This window comes from Ailuropoda melanoleuca, chromosome 1, assembly GCF_002007445.2.
Source record: "Ailuropoda melanoleuca isolate Jingjing chromosome 1, ASM200744v2, whole genome shotgun sequence".
NCBI classification, from domain to species: Eukaryota; Metazoa; Chordata; class Mammalia; order Carnivora; family Ursidae; genus Ailuropoda; species Ailuropoda melanoleuca.
The window spans coordinates 26,926,541-26,939,145 of NC_048218.1; the positions used below are offsets into that span (position 1 = coordinate 26,926,541).

General features: G+C 39.3%; 1 long non-coding RNA gene across 1 annotated transcript in view; it reads left to right on the forward strand.

The window, feature by feature from the left end:
• Window positions 1–2,679: 2,679 nt before the first annotated feature.
• Window positions 2,680–12,605, forward strand: part of LOC117801569 — a 13,929-nt gene continuing 4,003 nt past the window's right edge. Inside the window, exons 1-2 of the long non-coding RNA XR_004624247.1 lie at window positions 2,680–2,752; window positions 7,464–7,562. This is a non-coding gene — a long non-coding RNA (uncharacterized LOC117801569). The remainder of the gene's footprint in view (window positions 2,753–7,463; window positions 7,563–12,605) is intronic.

A 12,605-nucleotide genomic window follows, 5' to 3' on the forward strand; every position in this document is an offset into this window, starting at 1 on the left:
AAGGCAGACGCTTAACCAACTGAGGCACCCAGGAGCCCCGAGATCCAATACTTTTTAACAGTTTCAAAATTTTTCTGTTTTCCTCTGTAACTTTTATAAATTTACTTCATTTTTCTGGGCCAGATCTGATGTGCTGTATGGAAAATTAAGGATGTGATTTGGGCTCTTTCTATGCATATAATTGTTGAGCAAGATATAGATACCCTTTTGACAATAGCTGGCCACCTCAATCTACCTTACTTCTGGAAAGTTTCTTTGCAGTCTTACAGCTTGAGTTCCAGGAGGAAACAGTACATTAACCTACTTATCAAACGATTTTGCTAAATCTTAATAGAAGTTTTCCAAGAACAAGACTACCAAACTTTTGTCTTCTATAGGTGATGAGGTCACCAGAAGATCACTTACAATCTTACTTCCTCTTAGCATGCGCCTCTCTTAAGCGTAACTGGTTTTAGGTCACACTCTGAGAGGTTTTTGGCTCTTATCCCAACACTCTATTGTAAGTAAGATCTAGGATCTCTCTCCTTAGTGAGCATGTATTCTGGTACCTTTATTTTTAAAGTTATTTATTTATTTATTTGAGAGAGAGAGGGCACAAGAGAGACCACAAGCGGAGTGAAGGGCAGAGGGAGAAGCAGACTCCCCACCCAAGCAGGGAGCCTGACGAGGGACTCGACCCCAGAACTCGGATCGTGACCTGAGCGGAAAGCAGATGCTTAGCTGACTGAGCCAGCCAGGCGTCCCTCTGGAGCGAGGAATGAGGCCCTCCAGGAGTGAAGAACAGTGAGCTGTATCTGCTGGTTATCTGTGGGATCGGCTGGGTCTAGTTCCAAGTACCTTTGGGATGAAGGTTTGGGTGGTCCGCAGCACACAGTTTCAGATCACCAAGATCATTCAGATGACAGAGATGTACAAATTAAACACTGTACCCAGGTCAAAACAAAATCCCCGAAAAACAAAAAAACAAAAACACCCAACGGCCTAACACATACCAGGAGTTTAACTTTTACACAGGGAACCCCCATGCTGTTTTAGCAAAGACTTTAAAAAAAAAAACAAAAAAAGATCACTGGGAAGTTTGGTCAACTATGTGGAAAAAAATTCTGTTTCACCTTTTTCTTGTATTATGGATGCGAACAACTAAATAACTAATTCATTTTAGAACTTTTCCAATGGTGCTCGGACCTTATCTAAATGCTAAATTTGCTAAATTCACATAAAAGCCCCATGAAACTGACAAAATATTTTGTTTCAATAAATGTTTCCAAGACTAGCCCAAAACAGTCTCTTCAAAGTTATAGGGGGCATTTTTGCATGCTTAGTTTGATTTATAACAATTGAAAATATTTGCTTTTTGAAATTTGAGTGGAACAGAAACTCACAGAAACAATTTATTAGTCTTTTCTCTCAGAATGGCTGTAAGATTCTATGAAAATATCGAAACTCCCTTAGCATAACCAAATAATTAAAATGGCTTTAAGAACTAGATTCCAAGCCAATGTTTATGTCATGTAAAGCTACGTAGAAACAATGTTAACAAGTTACAGCAGGGGAAAAGGAAAAAAACTACTGAAAGGTAAGTGAATTGGGCTTTTTTACTCTTAAGAAGTAGAAACTAGCCCAGAGTAGTTTCATTTAAGTGAGAGAAAGAGGTCTCCCTGGAATCCAGATAAAACTGACCCCTGAAGCGACAGGACTGATTAGCCCCTTGTCTCTGAACAGATTCCTTTCTCTCTCAAGTTGTCTCTCTTTCAAGGACCATGTTTTTCTGAATGTTGCTTCTTAATCTGCTTCTATTCAAGTTCTCTCTCTATCCCAACTGGCTGCTTCTGCTTTTTTCCCCCACAGGGCCTCAGAGGGCTGCCCAGGCTTTGATCTTGCATGGCCCCAGGCTCAAATGCAAACAGTTAATCAATCGGTCAATTGGTCACTACCCTCTGAGCTTCCTAGAATTAATTCCTAAGGAGAATCTGGCTACACCAGGTGAATCATGGCAATTTTAGCCTCCAAGACCACCCAATATTATTAAAAGGACAATTGTGTTTTCTACGTTTCCATCTTTTCTACACAAGGTTGACATAGCTTCTATCATGTGTGTGAAGATGGAAAAGTAGATGGAAGATGGAAATGAAAATTGAGATGTTATTTGTGGGAAACACCAACCAAATGCTGGACATCATTCTCCAGGATCCTAAACGGGATTAACTTCTAAAAGCATCCATTCATTCATTCATTCATTCATCCATGCATCCATTCATTCCAGCTTTCAGTTACCTATCAAGTATTTATTGCACGTCGGATATGTGGTAGACATTGTGTGAGGTGTGGAATTGCCTCTCATCTCTAGGCCATTCGGAATTGGTTCTACACAATTTAGTACTTAAGAGATATAAGGCAGTATATCATTGAGTCCTGATTGCTAGTCTTGTACCTATAACCAGACTGTTTGTTTCTCATGGGTATGGGCTATCGTAATTTGTATTCGAATACAAGCGGAGTACATACATCTAACAAATAGGAAAACCCCTGTACTGGCTCTTTATCTAGCTTCTTCTTTGCCATCTTGCTTTCAAGATGAAAACCTTGAGAAAAATAGGGTTTAAATATTGCTGAAAAGAAAGTCTGATTACAGTTCCTTGGAGTAGTAAGTCTATTTTCTATTTTTCCTCTTCCCTTTCTAGAAAAATTTTCCAGAAAAATGTTGTCTTTCCCTGTTTTGAAGTCTGCAATGAAGAATACTATTTTAGCAAAGGTAATACAGTATTCTATCTTGAATTTGACTCTAAAAATTATGTTAAATTTTGTTTGACTTTGGAAGACTTTATTCTGGTCTTAGAAAAATTATCATAGTTTTTTGTACCATTCTATAGCAAACGGCATTTGGGAAGTTATTTTGCACATAATATTTATCTAAAGCCACTGCAATCCTTCATGGATGTTTTCTTTCTCTTCATCATGAGGAGACATCTCTGTGGACCTTATGCTGGGTATAAAGGAGGTATGGAAAGGCATGGGTAGGGGACCAACTACAGAGGGCAGAGTCCTGAGGCCAATTGTTAAATGTACAAATCACAACAAGTATTCTCCAAGTTATGGTTTATCCATGGCTGATGCTGTTTATTCATCAAATAAATATTGAGCATCTAGTGTGTCCTAAGCACTGTTCTGGGGATATAGTAGTGACTGAGACAGAAAAAGTTATTTTCCTCATGGAACTCATCTTCTAGAGGGTGAAATTCTGAAGCTTTTCGGAAGAATATATGACATGTTTTAATGGCTATCCAAAACAAGATTCCGTTTTTTAAAAACTGCATAGTCATCCTCACATGGATGTTTAACACCTGATCTTTCTTTTTTTGAAGATTTTATTTATTTATTTGAGAGAGAGAGAGACAGAAAGTTAGCAAGCAAGAGAGAGACAGAGAGAGAGACAGCACTAGCCAGGGGAGGGGCAGAGAAGCCGACTCCCCGCTGAGCAGGGGGCCTGAGCTGGGACTTGACCCCAGGACTCTGGGATCATGACCTGAGCCTGAGGCAGACGCTTAACTGACTGAGCCACCCCAGTGCCCCTGATCTTTTTTTTTTTTTAAGTATGTCCATTGGGATGCCTGGGTGGCTCAGTCAGTTAAGTATCTGCTTTTAGCTTGGGTCATGATCGCAGAGTCCTGGGATTGAGTCGCACATTGGGCGCCTTGCTCAGCACAGAGTCTGCTTCTCCCTCTGCCTTCTCCGCCTGCTCTGCCTGCCACTCCCAGTCTCTGACAAATAAATAAATAAAATCTTTTTTTTTTAAAGTATGTCCATGATTTTTTATGCACAGTTTACATTGATGGACATCTAATATTTTGTTTACCAAGGACTATGTGTTCCTTTAGGAAACGTAGCTTTCGTATGGTCCAAAGAAAACCTGCATCCCATTATGTTTTTAGAATTTTCTTCAAAGCTATCTGGGCTGGTTTTTAATATATATTCACGTGCTTAACTAAAACGTGGGAGATGGGGATAGGGGTTGGGGGGAAAGGATACCAAGTTTCTTCAAAATTAGGTAACTTACTTCTTTTATGTATGATTTTATTTTTATTTTTTTATATCTGTATTTAGGCTTATTTTCATTCTGAAATAAATGGAATGTACTCAGGATCTATAGATGGAAAAAGGTTCATGGCTTCTGGTACACAATGTTCTCTTTTATCTAGATTTTTATAAATTTACCTTTGCGTCATTGGGTGATGCTAAGTTTTCTGTTCAATTCACTGCATTTAGTGATCTTTTGTGGAGTCTGCTCTTCCAAAGCTTCTGAGACGGGAACACACAGAATGCTGTGTTCCATGTCATGTCAGTCATTACTCTCTTTGACTACTTGTGTTCTCAAGTCAATATGTTCCAGATTAATGAGGCATTTGTTCTTAATCAAGAAACAATTTAAGAATACAGTTTTAATTTTAATGACTTATTTATGATGAATTGTTTCTACATGCCCTTCTCATATCTGAGGATACTTCAAACCTGTTGCCTTTTTTTGCACAGTTCCCAAACGTCAGAACACCGGTCATTGCTATGACCCAGTGATCTCAAGGGACTGAAAAAACAGGGTTATTGATTTCCTTCAGAAAATCATTCATATAGTTCCCTTAAACTAAAAATTACTTCGAATAACAATAATTTTAAAAGGAGTTGTTAAGCAAACTGCAAGGTTATACATTATATGTTTTTAATGTTCCCTTTAAACATCTATATCTAATGAAGTCCTACTGTTTTATTTGGAACTGTGTTAGAAATAATTTGTGAAGTAAACTCATTTTCCCAACTGATCTGTACTATGCCATTAGCTGATTTAATTAAAATGTACTCTGTTGATTTATGTTTTACTTTTTATTTAAATAACTAACAGGTGTGTGTATGTGTGTGTGTACGCACACACACATATGCTTTATTTGATGCTATAAAAACAAATGATTCATGACCTCTTAATAATAACAGCTAACATCTATTGAGCGCTTATTAGCTGCTAAGTTTTGTTCCCAGTGTGTTAAGTCTATTAACTCATTTACTATTCTCCACTGCCAATTTGGGAACCCTGTTTTATTCCTGTGTTATACATCAAGAAACGGAGGCACTGAGATGATAGTGATTTGCTCAAGTCACATAGAAGTTACATGGCAGATTAGAGATTAGAAACCTGGAAGTCTGGCTTCAAATCTCAAGTCCCTAAACACAAGGCTATACCACTGTAGACACAAAGAACGCTCCTAGTATTGTCAATCCCTTCTTAGGAGCCTTAGTTATTTTGCACCACCTGTAATGTGTTTGTTTGTTTGTTTGTTTGTTTTTAAGATTTTATTTATTTATTTGACAGAGAGAGAGACAGCCAGCGAGAGAGGGAACACAAGCAGGGGGAGTGGGAGAGGAAGAGGCAGGCTCCCAGCAGAGGAGCCTGATGTGGGGCTCGATCCCAGAATGCCAGGTTCACGCCCTGAGCCGAAGGCAGACGCGTAACGACTGAGCCACCCAGGCGCCCCCTGAAGTGTGTTTGCAAACCTTATNGGGAGTGGGAGAGGAAGAGGCAGGCTCCCAGCAGAGGAGCCTGATGTGGGGCTCGATCCCAGAATGCCAGTTTCACGCCCTGAGCCGAAGGGAGACGCGTAACGACTGAGCCACCCAGGCGCCCCCTGAAGTGTATTTGCAAACCTTACTTACCTGTGGCCATTGTGCTAGCTACTTAGTTCTTTGGTCCTTCTCGTATAGGTGCTAAAAATGGAACAGAGGAACGAGACCCTTTCAAAGTTTATACATTAATTTACCAGATTTATGTTTCTTTTAAACAGAGTATATATTGACATCTTAAGAGAGTAGAAAGTTCAGTTGTGAAATGGAAACTTGGATTGGCAGAACTCCTCTGTGTCCCTATGATGACTTTGAGCGTATGAAAGAATAACACTAGTTGTCTTGTGATAATACAAATCATGTTGTTCTTGCTTAAGTAACTGACTTTCTTTTGGGTTTCATGATGAGTTCATTCCATTTCAAAGAGCTGTAGGAGAAATATGTCTCACTTAGCTTTTAAAATGAGGATTCAATATAACTATGTTTCACCTTGTTCCACCCAGGATTCCATGCTTTAGAATTATTTGAGATCCATTGCTGTTCCCAGTATAACGCCTAATGGGAATGATGGGTTTAAACTTTCCTACCACCGAAGACAATATCACAGAAATAGAAAATTAGTCAGATTCATTGATAAGATATGAATAAGCATGGTTTGAATTTTTCTTTCATAAGTTACTTTCTACATGTTCTTGACAAGTCCACTGATCTCTCTGAGGCTCAGCTTCCCATTTGGTAAGTTCAGGTGGTGGGAATTTTATTCATCAGGACTCTTTGGCTTACCTATGGCAGAATCCAACTAAAACTAATTTGAGCAAAGTAGAGAATTTAGAAGACCCAACGATAGAAATCCATCTGGATTTGAGGCCAAACTGGAAATGGAGACCCGAGTACCATTAGGACTCTGTGTAGCTCTTGCCTCTTTGACTTTCTGGTGTATGAGCTTTACTTTTTTTCTCTCTCTTGTTTCCTCTCCTATTTTGTTCCACGTGACTGAAAATACAGTTACTGATTGTTGGCCTCCTTGTTTTACACATCATTCTTTAGGCACCCAAAGAATGACTGTCAGTTCTGGATAAAACATTCTCTGGGATGGAATTCCAATTTTTCCAATTGGTGTCGAGTGCCTGACTGTAACTCAAAAGCTTTGGCTAAGAATATGAGGTCTGGGGTAGGGATTATGATAAAGTCTATTATTTTGAGTCTAGTGTCTACTCCTGGGCCAATAAACTGTTGCTCTAGAACAGTGTCTATGATAACCTCATGAATAGGGTGAGGAAAACAGGCATTTCCCAAATGAGGGGGCTGGACAGATAACCCCATGTGTGTCTGCTGTAGTTAACACCTGCTTATACATAATAATAGGCCTTTTTCTGTCTTTGATCATAATAGATGATATGAGAAGTCTACTTTTTAATGGGTATAAAACATTTAGTCCCAAGCCTTCTGTACATATATAGATTCTTTTATAAGACATCTTTGTCTATGATTTCCCTGTAAATGGGTATTTGTTTATTTATTAATTGATTAAAATTGAACTTTGGGATTCATGGATAGTTATTGTTTAATTGATTAAAACTGAGTTTTGGGTTTCAGTGAGAGCTTGGAATAAAGGATAGAGATTGTAGGAAGAACATTAAATTCTGGTTTATTACAAATGTAACTAAATAATAAATAAGACTTGGGACCAGGAAAAAATAATAATATTGAATAAAAAAATGGAAGGTTAATTGAATCTGGTAGATTAGTAGGTAAGAAGTGAAATTAAAAGAGTTTTTTATGAAAGCTGGAAACCAGTATGAATTCATAGTTTGAGTCTTCAAAGAACCAGGCTTTGATGGATATTTTCTGTTTGACAGACTTATACTGGGAAGGAACCAGACGTGGGTGATGAAAAAGACACCCTGGAAAGAATAATTTATACATAAGATGCAAAATGCAGAACCCTGCTTTTTCAAGTAAGTGTCTGTCCAGGTGTGATGTAGACATGGCAACGTTTCCTACTTTCCCTGGTGTGGCTTTGTAGTACTCAAGGCTACTGTCAGTGTTTCGCCAGGGAGGAAGACTAACAGGTGAGTTCAATTCCTGCAAGTTCCTGGTGGCAGGAGGAGTGATGGGGAAGGTAGGCACCTTGCACTTGACACTTCATTGTACCCTGTTCTCAATAGGCTTTTAATTTTGTGAAGGAGACCACTCATAGTTCACAAAGGATCAGAGAGCAAGGCTGTGTTGTGTGCACTACTCTATCTGTCAAGTGCATTTTTCTCTCATGGGTTCAGTGTCACCTGGCATCTGTCCAAGATTGTTTTATTTATTTATTTATTTTTTAATGCTTTCTTGCCATGGAGGTCATGTGTTGTAATTTGGACTCTGGTCTACAGTTCATGTTACTGCACGCACTGTAAATTCAGTCAGCCATCCTTTATTGAACAGAAAGTACCTGAAGCCCTGTGTGGAGAACCCTGAACAAAGTATTTTGATTGGGAAGGGTCACTGACTAATAGAAGAGTTCTAATCTTTATGGGCTCCAGATCTTTCTGTCTGTTAGCACTGGGCTGGGTGGCAGGAGGTTGTGGGCCAAAGCCTGGGAGAATTTCAGACAAAGCTTGAGGGAAGGCTTTAGACCCATGTCGGTCTAAAATCCCAGGCAGGCAACACAAATGAAAGCCATGGGACAAGAGACTGGGCCAGAGGAATCAGGAAACAAACACAAAACAGTTATAAATAGCAAGAGACAGAAGTTAGGTAAGGAAATGGGTTTAAGGACAAGGAAATTAACCCCCCCCACACACACACACAAAATCACAGTAAGAACTCGCTAGTCTCAGGGCTGGTTATTCAGGTGGAATCTGGAACCAATGACAGCCTGACTATCTGGAGGTTTAGAAGATAAGAGCTACTGGCCCATAGACCAAGGGGCAGAGAACAGATTCCGTCCTTGACTTGCTTTACAACCCTCTTGGCCTCATTCAGTTTTAAATGGAGACCATGTTTTATTCAGAATATTTTAGATGAGCTTTGTTTGGAACTCATCTGAACTTTGTGGCTGAGACCATCCTACCCCTTAGGACATTTTTCTTTCTGAAATAGCAGATGTTTCTGAATAGCTTATACCAGGACTCACAGACTAAGAATAATTGACGTCATGGATGTCAGACACTAAGCCGTGTGCTTGCCATGTAGTAAACACTCAATAAACGTTCGTGTTGACGATCGTATGATCGTGTGATTACCATCTCTTTTTTTGCTGCTTGTCCTGGCAGATGCTGCCACACACAGTGTCAGTCATATGGGAGTCAGTTGCCTGGGGCTCACACAGAACTCATAACTCTTTTAAAAATACATCTGAAATCTCATTTCATCCCAGCACCAGATTCCAGGCACATTGTAGCAAATCTCTTTTCTTTGACCTAAGAAATGCTATAAATGATTCTAGTTTCTTTAGCTAGCTTTAGATACCCCCCCAAAATCTCTTTCTTCATCTCAAATCTTTTGGAAAAGCCAAGTGCGTGATGTTACTCTAGAGTCATCATGATCAATTTTAACGTTGGAAAGTGAAAATTCTTGTCACTGCAGAGACGATGAGAGATCTCAGTCACTAGATTTCATTTGGCACTGTCCTCAGAGGTTTTTTTTCCCCAAACATTAGTCCTAGCACCAAGACAAAGTTCACTTGTCTGAATTCCTGGTATTTCTTTTGGTTCCTGCCCCCCTTTTTTTAAATGGCCACTGTGCTAGAAACTGGACAATCTTCAACAACAGTTGCTATTTTTAGGAACATAGTATCGGTCCTCATCAATCTCTACTGTTTCACACCTTATTTGCTTCAGAACACTCAGATGAATGCCATCTGGCCCGAGTGCTTTATTGAACTTTGCTTTCTTCGATTGCAGCATCTCGTCTTCATTGGAAACCCTAATCTCTGCCTTTCTTGTGAAAAGTGTTCTCAGAAATTGGAATTTCCCCATCATTTCCTAGAGTCAAGTGTTGCCTAAGAACCAAACAAAACCCCTCTTTGGGCTTGTGTTCCTCTAACTTATTATTCCCTTCTGACCACCTACAACATCATCCAGTGGTTTATACGCTAGTGAGTCTATTATTTGGCCAAGCTGGATTTCTACTTTAGAGAACTGCCTTTTATTCACAAATGCTTTAACTTTTTTTCTTTTAGAAGGGGTTCTGTTCAGTCTGTTGCTTGTCCTTTTTGACTGTTTTCTCTAATATATTCAGGTCTCTTTTCTCCTGGTTGTCGGCTTTTTATGGACAGCCAGTTAATTTCTTGGATTGATATTTTGGGCAAGAAGCACTAGAGGACATTTGAGCTCCCTTTGGCCCCAGATTCTATAGTTCTGTAACTTTTCAGTTCACATACTTTTATTACTTCTGTCCAAACCGTCTTCGTGAGATGGCAGTAACACCACCGGTAGGTTTGGGTATCACGGTGCTAGATCATCTGCTTTTGGATTTTGTCCCTGATACTCTTCAGCGGTGTGCTGCCGGCTGAATTGTTTAACTGACGTTTTCTTATTTATAAAATTGTAGTAATTAAACTCTCCACTCTGCAAGGTTGTTGTGATAATTAATGTATCATGTACATTAGGAGTTAATAAACATAACATGTCTAGAAGGTGCCTGACACATTATAAATGTGTAACAACTGTTAGTAGGGTGCTATTCGCCTTGATTCAGGGGATGTTAGATTAGCCACAATATCAAATACCACCTGTCACAAAGCTGACGCCTTAAATCGGAGTCTAGAACAATGTCATGGTGAGAAAGGAAAGTCATTTTATACAAATGTGAGAAGGAAATCAGACAGATTGCACAATATTATCAAACATAGGACATGATCAAGAAAAATTTGGCAGGAGTTTTTAAACTTAAGAAGTCATGAAAACAAAAGTAACACGTGGGAAAGCATTATTTACAGTTTTGGTGGGTAGTAAGTTTTTCTAAGACAACTTTTCTCATATAACATCTTGATTTCATCATAAGGGAGAAGATGGGCTTAAATCATTATGAGAACGGTCCTCCTTTGCTCCATGCTGACCATGTTCTCCTGGGAAAGTCATTTGACTTAATAGTTCTTTCTGATAAGGCAAATACATCATTGTGGCATCAAATCAGGACTTTTGCCCTTCGGAGGCCTAGAAGCTCATATCAAAGAGCTACCTGCGTCTATTTTTAACCTACTGTCAGTTGGCATGGAATCTTTGGTTACATGGAGTCAGCTGTCCTCAGTCTTGAGGGATGATCTTAGTCCTGCATGGTTAATATGAGAGAAAAATATTTTGAGAGTCTGTGGCTGCTCATATGGGTGTATCTGCATTCTAAACCTCATTCTCTGGGTGAGCCAGTTATTATGAGAATAATCCATGGACTCTGATTTGTAAATTATATAAATCAGTCAAATATATACAATTAAATATATATAATATAAAATATATAATACAAAAATATTAAAAATCAACACTGTCAGTCTGTGCTACTGGTCTAAGCTAATCCCACGACTGGTTTAGATGTTTGGACTAAGCTAGGGCTGCCCGGTCTTGCCCCAAAGCTGATCGAGTAAGCTCTCTTCCCTGCTCTTGGGACTACGAGACCAATATCTCTTGGGGCAATCTCCCTAATGCTTTCCATATAGAGCTTCCTTGTCTGCTAATCAAAGGACCCCTAGTTTGCTTAAGGGGTGACTTACACTGTATATATTTGCAATTAAAAAGTAACTTGAATGATTATTGTTCATGACAGTTGTATATGAAGTACATAATTTCCCTGCCTTGACTTCATTTTTTTTCTACTTCAGTTAATAATAAGAAGGTGTCCACACATGCTTAATGCTTGACTGGGTAGGAGATCTTGAAATCTTTGGCAATACCAACTTTTAAGCTCCTATATTTGGAATGAGAAGATGTTTGTTTCCCCAACTGCTTTGTGATCATATAACCAATAATAATATTTTAATGAAATATTGTATCGGGGGCCTGCATTACTGTGTGAACGTCATTTCTTTCCGCAATGCTTAGAAGCTCTACTACTTGGTATGTCAGACTCTAAAGGGGGCAGAAATGTCTCAATACAGTGGCTCAAACAGTCCAGACGTCTCAGGGTTACTGGCTGGATAAGCACAGAGTTACTCAAGGCCTCGGGTTCTTTCCGTCTTCTTGCTCTGCTCACTTCTGGGATGTTGTTCTCATCTGCATGGTTGAATGTGTGAAATACTATCCCCAGGCAACCATGTGTCTAGCTAGAGCTCTATTACTATAGAGGAGAGTGCTGCTCTGGGGAAAATCTGGCACCAAAACGTGTACTTTTTTTTCCTCCAGTGAAAACTGGCAACTGCAGCTTCCATTATTTCAGAAGTACAGATTGGCTTTGCTAGTAAAACAACTGAGATGTCCTAGCTGATGCTCTAATAGGATTAAAATTTGGTTTTGTGAGGAACTGTTTGTACCGATTGGTAACCAAACTGTCTGGGGTAGGGAAAATGAGAAAAAAGGAGTTTTGTGTACAGGTGCCAGGAACAGGGTGAAGGGGGGAAAAAGGGGCTGGGGAGTCCTTTGTGTCCCCTCAGCTGGCCCGAGCAACTGCCATTAAGGGCCAATAGAGAGATTAGGAGGGGTGCCTGGCTACCTCAGTCAGTGGAGTGTGTGACTCTTGATCTCAGGGTCATAAGTTCAAGCCCCACATTGAGCATGGGGCCTATTTAAAAAAAAAAAAAAAAGACTTAGAAAGAGGGGTTAGGAAAAGAAGCAGAAGAAACTATTTCGATGAAAAACTACAGTGGTAGTGTTAAGAATGATGAAGATAAAAATAATTTGCTCAGTGCTTACCAACTTCTGGTACTATGCTAAGCACCTGATATATTAATATATATATATATATAATATATATATATATATATATATATACCACATCTTCTTTATCCATTCATCTGTGGATGGACATCTTGGCTCTTTCCATAGTTTGGCTATTGTGGACATTGCTGCTATGAACACTAG